Below are 13285 nucleotides of genomic sequence, written 5' to 3'. Positions count from 1 at the left end.
TGACGTCATTTACGACAGCAAGATGGCGGCCGCGAGGGGGTCACGTGGTATGGCAGGCAAGATGGCGGCCGGTGACGTCATTTACGGCAAAATGGCGGCCGCAGGGGTGACGTCATTTACGGCAACAAGATGGCGGCGCCCATGGGGTCACGTGGTGTCGTACAACATGGCGGCGCCCAGGGGGTCATGTGATCCGGGAACCAAGATGGCGGCCTCCATGGGGTCACGTGACTGGTGACCAAGATGGCGGGCACTGTGATGTCATCCAAGATGGCGGCGCCCATGTAGTCACGTGGTGTCGTACAACATGGCGGCGCCCACGGGGTCACGTGATTGGCGACCAAGATGGCGGCCGCCGGGGATCACGTGACCCGAGAAACAAGATGGCGGCGCGTGCTCTGTGACGTCATTTACGGCAAAATGGCGGCCGTACGGAGTGACGTCATTTACGGCAGCAAAATGGCGGCCGCGGGGGGTCACGTGGTGTGGGGGGCAAGATGGCGGCCGCGACGGGGGGGGGGGTCACGTGGTACGGGGGCAAGATGGCGGCGGGTCGGGTGACGTCATTTGCGGCAAAATGGCGGCCGCTGGGACCGGGATTTTTTTTGGGGTTTCGGGTGGGTTTTGCGTGGTTTTTGTGGGTTGGCCGGGGTCGGAATGGCGTTCCGGTTTGTGTGGGGCTGGCGGCGCCGCGCGCGGGGGTCTGGGGGGCGTGGGGTGGGGGGCGGCGTTTCGGTTGGGCGATTGGGGGGGACGCCTGTGCACTGGGGTCCTTTCTGGGGTGTGTCGCGCTGGTGACGTCATCGGGTGTGCGCCGCGGGTGCAGTACTGCGGGGTAAGCGGTAGGTGGCGCTGTGAGTGCAGTACTGGCCGGCGAGCAGCAGGTGGCGCTGCGCATGCAGTACCGGGGTGCAGTCAGCAGGTGGCGCTGTGCATGCAGTACCGGCCGGCAAGCAGCAGGTGGCGCTGTGCATGCAGTACCCGCCGGCAAGCAGCAGGTGGCGCTGTGCATGCAGTACCCGGTTGCAGACGGCAGGTGGCGCTGTGAGTGCGGTACTCGCGAGTAAACGGCAGGTGGCGCTGTGACTGCATGATTTATATGTGAATGGCATGGGGTGGCGTGCTGGCTTGCAGGGGGTGGGTCTGGGGAGGGGGGCGGCCACGGGGGCGGGGTGTGTGGGATGTAGGGGTGGGGGCAGTATGGGCGGGGTGTGTATGTGGGTGGGGACTACTGATTACTGTTGATTGCTGACAGGTGGGGTCCCTATATACTGTATATAGTAAAAAGAAGAAAAACTATATGTCTGGTGCAGCAGTAGGAAATTTCAGGCTCCCGGGGAGTAAATGGTTTTTTTTTTTTTAATTTTTTTTTTTTTTTTTTTTACTCCCAGGGAGCCTGAAAGTTTCTAGTGCTGCTTTTTTAAACTAAAGCTAGAAAGGAAAGCAAAGTTAGAAAGACAAGGAAGGAGAGAGAAGGAGAGAGAGAGAGAGAGAGAGAGAGAGAGAGAGAGAGAGAGAGAGAGAGAGAGAGAGAGAGAGAAAGAGAAAGAGAGAAAAGAGAAGGAGAGAGAGAGAGAGAGAGAGAGAGAGAGAGAGAGAGAGAGAGAGAGAGAGAAAGAGAAGGAGAGAGGGAGAGAGAGAGAGAGAGAGAGAGAGAGAGAAAAGAGAAGGAGAGAGAGAGAGAGAAAAGAGAAGGAGAGAGGGAGAGAGGGAGAGAGAGAGAGAGAGGGAGAGAGAGAGAGAGAGAAAAGAGAAGGAGAGAGGGAGAGAGAGAGAGAGAGAGAAAAGAGAAGGAGAGAGAGAGAGAAAAGAGAAGGAGAGAGGGAGAGAGAGAGAGAGAAAAGAGAAGGAGAGAGAGAGAGAGAGAGAGAAAAGAGAAGGAGAGAGAGAGAGAGAGAGAAAAGAGAAGGAGAGAGAGAGAGAAAAGAGAAGGAGAGAGAGAGAGAGAGAGAGAGAAAAGAGAAGGAGAGAGAGAGAGAAAAGAGAAGGAGAGAGGGAGAGAGAGAAAAGAGAAGGAGAGAGGGAGAGAGAGAGAGAGAGAGAGAGAGAGAGAGAAAAGAGAAGGAGAGAGAGAGAGAGAAAAGAGAAGGAGAGAGGGAGAGAGAAAAGAGAAGGAGAGAGGGAGAGAGAGAGAGAGAGAGAGAGAGGGAGAGAGAGAGAGAGAGAAAAGAGAAGGAGAGAGGGAGAGAGAGAGAGAGAGAGAAAAGAGAAGGAGAGAGAGAGAGAAAAGAGAAGGAGAGAGGGAGAGAGAGAGAGAGAAAAGAGAAGGAGAGAGAGAGAGAGAGAGAAAAGAGAAGGAGAGAGAGAGAGAGAGAGAAAAGAGAAGGAGAGAGAGAGAGAGAAAAGAGAAGGAGAGAGAGAGAGAGAGAGAGAGAAAAGAGAAGGAGAGAGAGAGAGAGAGAGAGAGAAAAGAGAAGGAGAGAGAGAGAGAGAGAGAAAAGAGAAGGAGAGAGAGAGAGAGAGAGAAAAGAGAAGGAGAGAGAGAGAGAGAGAGAAAAGAGAAGAGAGAGAGAGAGAGAGAGAGAGAGAAAAGAGAAGGAGAGAGGGAGAGAGAGAGAGAGAAAAGAGAAGGAGAGAGAGAGAGAGAGAGAAAAGAGAAGGAGAGAGAGAGAGAGAAAAGAGAAGGAGAGAGAGAGAGAGAGAGAGAGAAAAGAGAAGGAGAGAGAGAGAGAGAGAGAAAAGAGAAGGAGAGAGAGAGAGAGAGAAAAGAGAAGGAGAGAGAGAGAGAGAGAGAGAGAGAGAAAAGAGAAGGAGAGAGAGAGAGAGAGAAAAGAGAAGGAGAGAGAGAGAGAGAGAAAAGAGAAGGAGAGAGAGAGAGAGAGAGAGAAAAGAGAAGGAGAGAGAGAGAGAGAGAGAGAAAAGAGAAGGAGAGAGAGAGAGAGAGAGAAAGAGAAGGAGAGAGAGAGAGAGAGAGAGAAAAGAGAAGGAGAGAGAGAGAGAGAGAGAGAAAAGAGAAGGAGAGAGAGAGAGAGAGAGAGAAAAGAGAAGGAGAGAGAGAGAGAGAGAGAGAGAGAAAAGAGAAGGAGAGAGAGAGAGAGAAAAGAGAAGGAGAGAGAGAGAGAAAAGGAGAGAGAGAGAGAGAGAAAAGAGAAGGAGGGGGGAAGGAGGAGGGGGGAGAAGGAGAGCAGAAAGAGAGAGAAGCAAAGAGTTGGAAAAAATAGAGGGAGAGGAGAAAAGACAGAGAGAGAAGAGGAGAGAACAGGGACAAAGACGGAGAAAGAAGAGATGAGGAGAGAACAGAGACAGAGGGAGAAGACAGAGAAGAAAATAAAACAGGAGGACAGAGTGAGATAGGAAAAGGAGGGTGGGAGAACTGAAGAAGGACAGGAGTTAGAGGGAAAGTGGTTAGGATTAGAGTGAAAGTGAAAACTTAGGAGCGGGGTGAAAAAGGAAAAGACTAAGAGCAAAAAAAACACAAACCAAGGAAAAGGAGAACACAGAGAAAAGAAGCAAGAAGACTGAGATTGACAGTGATAAAGAAAACAGAAACAAGGGGTTAGAGAGAGATGGAAGTTAAGTTAGAAATAGAACAGTAAAGTGAGGAGCAAAAGGAAGAAATACAGTGGAAAGAAATGACAAAACCACACCAAAAAAAGACAGGAGCCACAGTGGGGAAAGGAAGGGCAGGGGGTATCTTTATTAAGGTGACAACTTTATTGAAAGAATGCTTTTATTTATACATCAGCAAAATACATGGAAACAGTGTATACAAGTGCAAGTGCAGATACAATGCATAGACACACTGGTCAAAGTCTAATTACATATAGAGCAATACAGCAAAATGAAGCAGTTAATGCAAATGCAATACAGAGCAGCAATACAGAGCAGCAATACAGAGCAGCAATACAGAGCAGCAATACAGAGCAGCAATACAGAGCAGCAATACAGAGCAGCAATACAGAGCAGCAATACAGAGCAGCAATACAGAGCAGCAATACAGAGCAGCAATACAGAGCAGCAATACAGAGCAGCAATACAGAGCAGCAATACAGAGCAGCAATACAGAGCAGCAATACAGAGCAGCAATACAGAGCAGCAATACAGAGCAGCAATACAGAGCAGCAATACAGAGCAGCAATACAGAGCAGCAATACAGAGCAGCAATACAGAGCAGCAATACAGAGCAGCAATACAGAGCAGCAATACAGAGCAGCAATACAGAGCAGCAATACAGAGCAGCAATACAGAGCAGCAATACAGAGCAGCAATACAGAGCAGCAATACAGAGCAGCAATACAGAGCAGCACAGCAAAATGCAGCAGGTAAGGCAAATGCAATACAGAGCAATACACATATTAACACAAAGCAACAACCTTTTTCTATTTTCATTAGATGTTGATTTATTGTTACAGGAAACCCAAAACAACAAAAGCACACAGAAAACAACACTCATCTACCATTAACACCCCCTTCAGCTTACACACAAACTCACCATCACTGCCATCACAACTGCTAAATTACTCCCCAGCAATCATTGGTCCTCAGGAACGCGGTTCCCGGGTGCCTCCAAAAAATCCTCCTGCCTGACAAAAACCCCGGTCCCTGGACGGTCTGCGCCCAAACTTTGGTGATGAATGTTGCCTCGCAGACCGACCGGGACCCGGGAAAAAAAAACCCAGCCGGGGGGAAAAAAAAAAAACCCCCCGGCTGGGGATTTTTTATTCTAAATTTAAAAAGTAGTTGAAAAACCTGAAAAGCAAAAGTCATACAAGGTTACAACCCTAGAACCTTTCAACACACACACACACTTCCTTCAGCTTACACACAAACCCACACTGACTCACACCTCAACTGCTCTGCTAACCCCCAGCATGCATTCACACCGCTCCTCGGGAACGCGGTTCCTGGGAGCCTCCAAAAAAATCCTCCTGCCTGACGAAAACCCCGGTCCCTGGACGGTCTGCGCCCAAACTTTGGCGATGAACGTCGCCTCGCAGACCGACCGGGACCCGGGAAAAAAAAAACCCAGCCGGGGGGAAAAAAAAAAAAACCCCCCGGCTGGGGATTTTTTATTCTAAATTTAAAAAGTAGTTGAAAAACCTGAAAAGCAAAAGTCATACAAGGTTACAACCCTTCAACACACACATATACACACACACACCTCCTTCAGCTTACACACAAACCCACCCTCGCTCACACCTCAACCTCTCTGCTAACCCCCGGCACGCATTTGAGCCGCTCCTCGGGAATGCGGGTCCCAGGAGCCTCCAAAAAAATCCTCCTGCCTGACGAAAACCCCGGTCCCTGGACAGTCCGCACCCAAACTTTGGCGATGAACGTTGCCTCGCAGACTGACCGGGACCCGGGAAAAAAAAAACCCAGCCGGGGGGAAAAAAAAAAAACCCCCCAGCTGGGGATTTTTTATTCTAAATTTAAAAATTAGTTGAAAAACCTGAAAAGCAAAAGTCATACAAGGTTACAACCCTAGAACCCTTCAACACACACACTTCCTTCAGCTTACACGCACACCCATGCTGACTCACACCTCAACTGCTCTGCTAACCCCCGGCACGCATTCGCGCCGCTCCTCGGGAACGCGGTTCCCGGGAGCCTCCAAAAAAATCCTCCTGCCTGACGAAAACCCCGGTCCCTGGATGGTCTGTGCCCAAACTTTGGCGATGAACGTCGCCTCTCAGACCGACCGGGACCCGGGAAAAAAAAACCCAGCCGGGGGGAAAAAAAAAAAACCCCCCGGCTGGGGATTTTTTATTCTAAATTTAAAAATGAATTACAAAACCTGAAAAGCAAAAGTCACATACACAAGGTTAAAACTAGTCAGCATGTACTCACACACACAGAGACGAGTAGACACAGACACACACAGTCATGTGCTCTCACACACACTCACACGCTCTTCCTGCTTACAGGCTCGCTATGGCCCTTACTCGAGATGCTGAAGAACGTGCTTCGATGCATCTTCTGGCTGCCGCTCCTTGACGTCGAATGGTAGATTCTGGGGAAATCGGTAGCCTCGAGGACCTGTGAGACGACAGGAAGTGGTCAACGAGTGGCTGACAGCTAGGAATTTTCCCTGCTCTGGACCAATAAATTTTCTACCCAAAATCCCATAAAAGACAGATGAACAGTAAAGTTTTTACAACTGTTCTACCTAACTATGACTACATGCCAGGGCAGGGCAGCTCCAATCATAAGTGGTATAATATAAGTACATACAATATAAGCAAACGCATACAGTGCAAGTGTACATACAGTGTAAGCATATACAATATAAGCCGACATAGGTACACGCAATGTAGGCATATACAATAAAAGCCGACATAGGTACACGCAATGTAGGCATATACAATAAAAGCCGACATAGGTACACGCAATGTAGGCATATACAATAAAAGCCGACATAGGTACACGCAATGTAGGCATATACAATAAAAGCCGACATAGGTACACGCAGTGTAAGCCTATAGAATATAAGCCGACACAGGTACACACAATATAAGGATATACAATATAAGCCTATAGAATATAAGCCGACACAGGTACACACAATATAAGGATATACAATATAAGCCTATAGAATATAAGCCGACACAGGTACACACAATATAAGGATATACAATATAAGCCTATAGAATATAAGCCAACACAGGTACACGCTATATAGGCACATACAATATAAGCCAACAAAGGTACATGCAATATAGGTACACACAATATAAGCCAACATAGGTACACGCAATATAAGCCAAGACTTGAGATAACTCTGTGGAAGGTTAATTGTTGGGCCCCATACCCTTTGAGAAGATGGAACCCACAGAACAACTGCAGTCACTTGAGGGGGGCGTAAGACGCTCCCTCTAGAAGTCCAAGATAATGGCATGGAAAAAAAAGCACTACCAAAGCTGGTAGTGAGAAGGAAGATGGATGAGAAAATCTTGTAATCCTTCCTGTCTCAAAGAGTAAAAATGTAAAGATGCCAGAAAACGCTATATCTGGGAAGGAATGTGAGTAAAATACTGCCTATATGGCACAAAATAGTGCCTGTAAAGCGTCGAGATGTAACAAAGGCCTATGACACAGAATAGACACAGACTACATAACACGGACGACACAACATAGACACGGATGGCATAACACAGAGACAAGAGTAAACTGCCTAGCACTTTCAACTTATGGACCCGAGATTCGTAGCGCAAGATGAGCCAGAGGCCGATGATGCCAAAGGAAAGAAAGCCCTATGACGATGGCACGTGATGATGAAATGTAACTCGTTAAAAGAAGTTAGTGCCGAAGCAGTTAAGAGGATGCTCGAGAGGCTCGGCGAGCCTAGAGAAGGAAGCCGACTGCCGGGTGACCGTGGCCGTAGCTCCGGACCTGAAGGCGAGCTCCTCGGGGGAAAGATCCGTGACGACGTCGAGTCGAGGAAGGCGGACGACGCAAAGTTCCCGAGAACGTGGAGATGGGTTGGAACTGCCCTGCCCGGCAAAGGCTCTGGCGAGGCTGAGGAGAAACCCTCTCCCTTTACTTCCAGAGAGCCTGTCCCGCTACAGACCTCTCCGCTAAGCTGACATGAAATTGCCCCCTGTGATAGTAAAGGTTTTTCCCCTTCTCCCGACCGCTGGCCCCGACACTTAGCTTTTGGAAGAGGAGCGGACAAAATCCATCCTCGGTCGCACGTGGACGTTGAGATGTTCTCCGCGTGTGCTTCGGTGTCGCCGTTTCTAAGCTTTGGCTAAGAGCCTCCTCGGGGTACCTAAGACAAAACAGAAAAGGTGACTATTGCCCTCAACAACAGTAATCCCCGGGACTCCTCCGCACCACTGCCCCGGCTCACCTCAAATCTTGATTTGACTCCGGAGGCTGCCCAGAAGATACCTGCAAAGAGAAAAGGTACATGCTTAGCATGCTGCTGCATAACATTCACCTATGAGTCAGCCTGCCTAAATGCCGACTCACCTGCCCTCCTCTGTTCCTTGGCGTGCCTAGGGCAGCGACAGCACCTGCAAAGAAACAAAGCAGAAAAGCATGCTGAGATACTGTGAAAACACAACCTCCCAAATCTGACAAGTATGCCACACCGATACCTTAGGCTCGCACCCACCTGGCACAGATATGCTCGGCTAGGATAGATTGCAAGCGGACCACCTAAAATAAAAAAAAAAAAAAAAAAGATGCTTAAAGCTGCACCAGAAACTGAGACCTCAGCAATAACAATTGCTTCCGTACGCTAGTCAATGCTCACCTCGCCCACTTGGCCTTGACTGCTGCTCTCGGCCTTGACTTCCTGAAAAGAAAGACAAAGAACAATGCTGTAACAGCCACCATTTATGCTTCCTCTACAGAAACAAATACTGTCTCACCTGCTCGGGGGAATCCCCTCACCCGGGATGGGGCCCTCTGGCACGGATTTAATCCATCTGAATCTGAAAAAAAAGTTAGGACAAGAGTTAAACTGTTGCAGGATAACTTAAGAGCTCCAGATATCTTGTGTCCATCTACAAATCCCATCTACAGTCCAACTACAGCCCACATTACAAACTTCAATTCCCCAGGACTTCTCCTATTACACCAGGCTATGCGGCAGGGCAGAGCAGCTCCGGCACAAATGTGTGCAGACACCCGTGACACAGGATGGGACGTGACAAACAACGGGGACACGACACGGACAGAAATCTCCTGGCAAGGAAAATGGCTGCGAGGACTGAGAGAATGCAAAAGGAGATGACCGAGGTGAGACCGATGGTGAGCTGACGAGGCTCAGAGAAACCTGGAGGAAGAAGATGCTAACTGAATGATTTATTCCAAGAACTGCAAAGATGGATGCCCAAGAATCATACAGCCAGAAGCCTCTACCTGCCCTCACGTTCCTTCGAGTCCTAGTCCGCCATAATGGATCCTGGCGGGACATAGCTGTCCATACAGCTCAGAACAAGACCTGAAAAGACACCTGATTGGATGCTTATAGAGAGAGATGAGGGTCTGATGCCTGTCTGAGCTCCCGAGTCAGAAGTTCTATGGCATGGGTGCCAGGCCAAGGAACGCTGAGAGCACAGATGCTAACAATGATGCCAAGGTTTCTGGTAGGCCCCTTAAAGGGCTAAGATAAAAGACATGAGACAGCTAAACAAGACATAATGCACAACAGACAAGTGACACGATACACACCGGGACTGCTCTGCCCTGCTCACCTCAGCACTGTGATCAAAAGTGAGACTTTGCTTTTAGGGGGCCTAAGGGGCCACTTCTTGGCTACCCTCAGAGTTGGCCCAGAGCCCCTCAGGTAGTTGACCCTACCTTGAGTTGGCCCAGAGCCAACTCAAAACCTCCCCCCCACCCCAGGAGTGCCGACCCAGCACCTCGCTTTCATCCCCTCTGTGGGTCATGGCCCTCTACTTATCTCTCGGACATCTGGGGATGCCGGTCCGTGTCGGGTGCGAAGAAAGGCCGCCTCGCCGGGTGGGAAGTTCCTGCTGTCACTGGGCTGTTGTCTCTTAGACAGCTATATTAAAGAAAACCAAGCATCAGTGCCTGATCTTGGCACCACATCAGCCAAAACCCCACAAGTCTACTACTCACCATTCTCCTAAGAAGGCCTAGCACCTCCTAACCGTAACCCTCTGCCACAGATGTAATGCATTTGCACCTGAAAGAAAGTTAGAACATATGTCAAACACATGCACGATAACTCAAAAGCTGCAAACACCTTATGTCAACCTAGGAATAGCATCTAGAGTCCAAGTACAGCCCACATTACAACTTTCAACTCCCCAAGGCTTCTCCTATTACACCAGGCTATGTGGCAGGGCAGAGCAGCTTCGGCACAAATGTGTGTGCTGACACCCGTGACACGGGACAGACGGGACACGACAAACAATGGGCACAGGACACGGACAGAAATCTCTAGGCAAGAAGGATGACTGCAAGGACTGAGAAGATGCCAAATGAGATGACCGAGGTAAGACAGACCGATGGCGAGCTGATAAGGCTCAGAGTGCCCTGGAGAAGGAAGATGCTAAACTGAATGTTTTAGTCCAAGAACTGCAAAGATGAATGCACAGGAGCCCTACGGTGAGAAGCCTCTACCTGCTCTCACATTCTTACAAGTCCTAATCCACCATAATAGAACCTTGCAGGGTGCAGCTGTCCATACAGCTCAGAACAAGACCTGAAAAGACATGACTGGATGCTTACAAAGAGTTGCAATTCTGATGCCTGTCTAAGCTCCCGAGTCAAAAGTTTTATGGCCTGGGTGCCGGGCCAAAGAAACGTGGAGATCGTGGCTGCTACGAATACTGCCGAGGTTTCTGATAGGCCCCTCAAAGGGCTAAGATAAGACATGAGACACCCAAACAAGACATAATGCACGACAGACAAGTGACACAATACACACCGGGACTGCTCTGCCCTGTGCACCTCAGCACTGTGATCAAAAGTGAGACTTTGCTTTTAGGGGGCCACTTCTTGGCTACCCTCATCTCCAGAGCCAACTCAAGACCTCCCCTCCCCGACCCCAGGAGTCCCAACCCAGCACTTCGCTTTCATCCCCTCTGTGGGTCGTAGCCCTCTACTTATCTCTCGGACATCTGGGGATGCCGGTCCGTGTCAGGTGCGAAGAAAGGCTGCCTCGCCGGGTGGGAAGTTCCTGCTGTCACTGGGCTGTTGTCTCTTAGACAGCTATATTAAAGAAAACCAAACATCAGTGCCTGATCTTGGCAGCCCATCGGCCAAAACCCCACAAGTCTGCTACTCACCCTTCTCCTAAGAAGGCCCGGCTCCTCGGGTCGCACGCTTCGGGCACGCTCGGAGGCCGACGCCCGTCCTCAGGGGGTACGCCTGGATTAAGAGGACAGGAGGTGATGTGGCGTTGCTGAAACCTAAGTGGACCCTCAGTCCTCCTCCCTACTTCCCTGACTCACCGCAACTCCTCGGCGGTTCCTGACTGCTACCCGGAAGACGGGGCTCTTCAGGGTGGAAAATTCGGTCCGTCGGCCGGTTGGGGACGGGAGCTTGGCGTGCTCCGAGTGGATTGCCTAAGGCACAAAAATGAGAATGGAGACTTAGACTTGCCCCCTTAGAATTCAGACCTCAGCAACAAGAAAGGCTACTGCTCACCTTGCTCTCCTGAACTTGACTGCTGGGATCCAGCTATACTTCCTAAAAATAAAGACAAAAACAGCGCTGTAACAGGGTCACACTTGACACTCCCCCTGCACAGACAAATGGTGACTGACCTGCTTGTGGGAACCCCCTCACCCAGGATGGGGGGCTCTGCCATGGATGCAATGCAACTGCACCTGAAAGAAAGTTAGAACATATGTCAAACACATGCACGATAACTCAAAAGCTACAAACACCTTAGGTCAATATAGGAATAGCATCTAGAGTCCAAGTACAACCCACATTACAAATTTCAACTCCCCGGGGCTTGTCCTATTACACCAGGCTATGTGGCAGGGCAGAGCAGCTTCGGCACAAATGTGTGTGCTGACACCCGTGACACAGGTAAGACGGGACGTGACAAACAATGGGCACACGACACGGACAGAAATCTCTGGGCAAGAAGGATGACTGCAAGGACTGAGAAGATGCCAAATGAGATGACTGAGGTGAGACCGATGGTGAGCTGACGAGGCTCAGAAAACACTGAAGGAAGAAGATGCTAACTGAATGATTTATTCCAAGAACTGAAAAAATGGATGCCTGAGAATCATACAGCCAGAAGCCTCTACCTGCCCTCTCGTTCTTTCAAGTCCAAGTCTGCCTTAATGGATCCTGGCGGGACATAGCTGTCCATACAGCTCAGAACAAGACCTGAAAAGACAGCTGACCGGATGCTTCTAAAGAGACAAGATAGTCTGATGCCTGTCTGAGCTCCTGAGTCGGAAGTTCTATGGCATGGGTGCCAGGCCAAGGAATGCAGAGATCACAGATGCTAACAATGATGCCAGGGTTTCTGACAGGCCCCTCCAAGGCCTAAGGTAAAAGACATGACATATGCAAACACCACATAATACACAAAAGACAAGTGACACGATACACACCGGGACTGCTCTGCCCTGCGCACCTCAGCACAGTGATGAAAAGTCAGGCTTTCCTTTTATGGGGCCTAAGGGGCCGCTTCATGGACACCCCCCACCTCCAAAGCGGACTCAAAAACCCCTCCCAGTAATTCCCAAACCTGCACCCTGCTTTCATCCCCTCTGTGGGTCGTGGCCCTCTACTTATCTCTCGCGCATCTGGGGATGCCGGTCTCGGGTGCGAAGAAAGGCCGCTTCGTCAGCTGGGAAGCTCCTGCTGGCACCGGGCTGGTGTCTCTTAGACAGCTGTATTAAAGAAAACCAAACATCAGTGCCCGATCTTGGTAGCCCATCGGCCAAAACCCCACAAGTCTGCTACTCACCATGCTCCTAAGAACGCTCAGCTGCTCGGGCCGCACGCTTCAGGCACGCTCGGAGACCGAAGCCGTCGTCACAGGGGGTGTCTGGGTTAAGAGAGATGAGGTGATTTGGCATGGCTGAAACCTGAGTGGACCCTCGCTCCCCCTCCCTACTTCCCCTACTCACCGCAACTCCTTGGCGGCTGCTGAAGGCCACCTGGATGGCACCTTTAAATAGAAGAGTTCAGGGTTTCATCACCAGGTCCTGTAACGCATCCACAGGGCTCACACGTGCAGGGAACCCGGTGCATCGGCCGGCAGGTGACGGGGGCTTGGCAGGCTCCAAATGGATTGCCTAAAGCACAAAAAAGAGAATGGAAGCTTAGAGCAGCACCAGAAACTGAGACTGGAGCAATAACAGCTACTTCTCTCCACTGCTCACCTTGACTGCTGGTATCCAGACTTAATTCCTAAAAAGAAAGACAAAGAACAGAGCTGTAACAGAGTCACCACATACACTTCTGCTGCAGAGACAAATGGTGCCTCACCTGCTCGGGGGAAACCACTCACCCGGGATGGGGCCCTCTGGCACGGATTTAATCCATCTGAATCTGAAAAAAAAGTTAGGACAAGAGTCAAACTGTTGCAGGATAACTTAAGAGCTCCAGATATCTTGTGTCCATCTACAAATCCCATCTACAGTCCAACTACAGCCCACATTACAAACTTCAAGTCCTCGGGACTTCTCCTATTGCACCAGGCTATGCGGCAAGGCAGAGCAGCTCCGGCACAAATGTGTGCTCACACCCGTGACACAGGACAGGACGTGACAAACAACGGGGACGCGAAACAGACAAAAATCTCCTGGCAAGGAAAATGGCTGCGAGGACTGAGAGAATGCAAAAGGAGATGACCGAGGTGAGACCGATGGTGAGCTGACGAGGCTCAGAG

General features: G+C 50.1%; 1 long non-coding RNA gene across 1 annotated transcript; it reads right to left on the bottom strand.

Moving 5' to 3' along the window:
* Window positions 1-6359: 6359 nt before the first annotated feature.
* Window positions 6360-12975, bottom strand: LOC143695671 (uncharacterized). Its single transcript, XR_013185111.1, has 15 exons — window positions 12905-12975; window positions 12777-12804; window positions 12522-12689; window positions 12359-12439; window positions 11190-12281; window positions 11071-11112; window positions 10875-10988; window positions 10710-10791; window positions 9535-10632; window positions 8319-9457; window positions 8201-8267; window positions 8060-8103; window positions 7915-7958; window positions 7793-7833; window positions 6360-7711 (listed from the first exon to the last, which is right to left on the bottom strand). It is a non-coding gene; the product is annotated as an uncharacterized LOC143695671 (long non-coding RNA).
* Window positions 12976-13285: the final 310 nt, after the last annotated feature.

Source organism: Agelaius phoeniceus, chromosome 24, assembly GCF_051311805.1.
Source record: "Agelaius phoeniceus isolate bAgePho1 chromosome 24, bAgePho1.hap1, whole genome shotgun sequence".
NCBI lineage: Eukaryota > Metazoa > Chordata > Aves > Passeriformes > Icteridae > Agelaius > Agelaius phoeniceus.
This window is presented reverse-complemented; position numbering and strand designations above follow the sequence as displayed.